Here is a 3,828-nt window from a genome sequence, read left to right as displayed (position 1 = left end):
CCCACCTCTCAAGGAAGGTATAATCCGATTAACCTTATCCCTAGAGCGGTAATCTTGTTCCTAGAAGCCTGACGAAGAATAATTCCTCTTTCCAGGAATTAATCATTTGGCTAAACAGCTTCGGTCTTAATCCATTGACCTTTCTTAGATATGTGATCCATAGTCTGTCTACTTACATGTACTTTCAATCATCATTCGTTAAGTGTTGTAGTAATGATCCTCTAGCTAATAATTCCTACTAACTTGTGGATTACAACACCACTCCCCTCCTTAAACACGCATATGTCCCCATATGCATCATTGCAATGGTTCCATTAGTGCAAGGACCTGGAGGATGCACCCACCATATGTGTACAACTAAAAAATCATCCAATAAGTTCATGATACACACAATGAAATAAATTAAAATTTTCCCCGACATGACTCACAACACTTCTCCAACATATACATTATATTCACATCATAGCACAGGTAAAATAGTCTGTAATAATTTTTCCCATCTCCAACAATGCACATATACCTAAACTGCTGACATATAATTACATACAACATAACCATAAAATTACATGGACCAGAATGCTGGCACTTAAACAGAAATGACACTAGTCATTAATATATACACAACACATATATATCTAAGGTTCTTCATCCTTAGTAATTATAATTTAACATCTTGCCCTGTACTGTTGACATAAGGGCTTACAATGATCACACAATGTTTCACTGGCCTCCTCCACAATTTGCAGCATCACTTCTCTTGTCTTCGTGTCCCATGGTTGCTAGGTCATAGATCCTCCATGACCCAGACAAAACCCAGGCTGTCCAGCCTGGTGAATGTTGTCAATGTCCCATCGTTGCTCTGAGCTAACGTGATCCTGGCCTCCAGAGCAACGGAGATTCCTACCCCAGGGTCATGTTCCCTCGGGTCTGTGCTGACGTCTCGTTCCAGGGCACCAATCCCAGAACGCTGTAGATCCCTCACAGCTCTCTGGTCTAGGCCCATCCGCCCAGAGTGTGTCCACCTGTATTCACACCTTCCCGACCGCTGTACCTGCAAAATATTCCCTCGGAGCCCCCTGGCTCGATCCCATTATTACATAACCCCCTCGGCTCCTTACTCTCTCCCCGTATATAGCCTGAGCGCAGCTGCAAAACCATTGCAGCTGGCCCTTATCCCTGCTTTGATGTCAGGGGGCGAATTTCGCCTATAACGTCACGTTGGCTTCACTTCCTCCCCTTTTTTTTTTAGAATAACTGAGTGTAGCCTCATAGCTTCCCTTCTACTCTACCTGAAGCTCTGTGACATGATCCCGGGGGACCTTCTCATGCCTAACACTCAGTAATGGTGCCGATGAGGTAATATACAGTATATACATACACATACATTATCACAATAAATACCTCATTAAAATAATTTCACAACTAATGTCACTAAAGCATCATACTGCCACTGGCTCGCTTCTAGCGAGATTCCTGTAACAACTTAATTAATAAGAGATTAGTATATCTACTTGGCTGAAATTTGAAATTCTACCTTATAATCTTATCCATAAGACTTACCCACTCCGACTTAATTAATGAAAATTTTAATGAAAATAATGAATTTTTATTAGTCTTTTATGAGTCTTGCTAGAGATATCGACTTGATTCGCCTACTGCAGCCACCAACTCCTGCAATTATCCACATTTCATCTTATCCATAAGACTTACTTACTCCGACACACCATTACCACTGGTCATCCCAACCACTGATGACCTCAATATAACGCCACACATCCCTACAACCACTTCCTGCGTCCTAACGCACCGACCTTGCTACGCCAATACTCACCTTACCGACCACTACCTGGCGCCCCTGCGCCACCATATACTCCACAACACCACACTCCATACCAGGCGTCCAAACGCCACTACACTACACCACCCAATGGCGTCCCCAACGCCCTCAACACAACACCCGGCGTCCCCAACGCCCTCAACACAACACCCGGCGTCCCCAACGCCCTCAACACAACACCCGGCGTCCCCAACGCCCTCAACACAACACACGGCGTCCCTAACGCCCTCAACACAACACCCGGCGTCCCCAACACCCTCAACACAACACACACGGCGTCCACCACCACCATTACCACCACAGGCATATGCCTTGCGCCAGAGCGCATCAAAACACCACGAGACGTCACCAAACGCAACACACACTGTCCCTTTTCTCTGGTAATCCGTTAATTACCTGACCCACAGTCGTCAGGTATAATATCTTGTGTAGTGGCCACCCGCCACACACTACCACCAGCGTTAACAGACTTCAACGCTAATGTCTACAATACACCCAGTGTTACAACAACTAGTTATGCTACTCATGCTACACCTTGGCGCTACAATGCCAACAATGTCATGCACTATACTACATCCATGATATCCACAGTGAAAACATGCACATTTCACTACAGTAAATACTATGCATTACGCTGGCGTCTAATAAGCCACTACACGTGCATTACACTACACACCACATGCATTACACTACACACCCCGGCGTACAAACGCCAATACACAACCATGCACTACTCCCGGCGCCACACACCCCCACCAACGGGACACGCTCCCCGTGTCCCACGATAACACTCTGCATAATGCTACCTGCACCCACAAAAAAATCTCCATGGACCTCTCCACGGTACACGAGACATCGAACCACAGACGTCAAATTACGCGTCGCTCGCTATGCCTAGAAGTTCACAATTCACTTCGCCTATTTTCTGTTTCGATGTAACGCCTGAAATCGCTCGAATCTTTACGTAATATTTATTTATCTTTAAAATATTCGATTTACACGTTACATGAAATTTACTTAACTTCAAATTACGTAGTTTTCACGCTTGATTTGTCCTTAGCAACGGTTTCTCACTATTACCACCATACCGACGATATAAAACAAGCTCCAAGGTGAGGCTTGCTTGGCCCACCCATCGCTTGGCCCGCACATGGCCGCACATGGCCAACGCTGGCCCACATTCACCCGCGCTAGTTTACCTCGCCACGCAGTATAATCCGCACTACGAACACTGTATAATCCGCACTACGAACACTGTATAATCCGCACTACGAACACTGTATAATCCGCACTACGAACACTGCACTTGTTTTGGATCCCGATGCTTCAGTGGTCCAGACTTGCCTCTTAGCCGTCTCTCGTTGCGGGAATCTGGAAAGAAAGAAATAAACCCCACATGTGCCCCACAATGGCCTAGTCCCTTTAATTAACTAACTCCTCTGACCTGGTCTCACCTGACCCTTCTTTCCTCCGTCTAGTAACCACCATTCTCACCACAACCCGACGTCTACCATTTCCCGAACATTCCCTCACCAACTAAACCAGAACCGCACTTCCTTCATCTCTCAAAGTGTTCCAAAACCTGTTTGCGCTGCCACCAAATATGTCGCCTACCAATTCCCTCACCAACCAAACCAGGAACACTATGAAGGGACATATCGAAGGTCTTTAAAGGCCGTCGGATTTTGTCATTTAATTACAAAGAATAGACTCTGACAAATAATACTATATTAATTAACATACTCTATTAGGTCAATACACTTCCAATACCCATAGACCACTTGACCTCCGCGATCACCACCCACACTAGTAACTTCCGCCTAAGTCCCTAATACGGAATGATTACTACAACGCTCCACACCCGGTTAGTCTTACATTCAATACTCACATACTGCAGACTTAACTTGGTCACTAAGATCACAACAGGCTCTCGCATAGCTGTCTGCTACACTTCGCTGCTGCCACAAACGGGGATCCAAAAGGACTTGCTC

This window comes from Procambarus clarkii, chromosome 19 (assembly GCF_040958095.1).
Source record: "Procambarus clarkii isolate CNS0578487 chromosome 19, FALCON_Pclarkii_2.0, whole genome shotgun sequence".
In the NCBI taxonomy this organism is placed as follows: domain Eukaryota; kingdom Metazoa; phylum Arthropoda; class Malacostraca; order Decapoda; family Cambaridae; genus Procambarus; species Procambarus clarkii.
Note: the sequence above shows the minus strand (reverse complement) of the source record.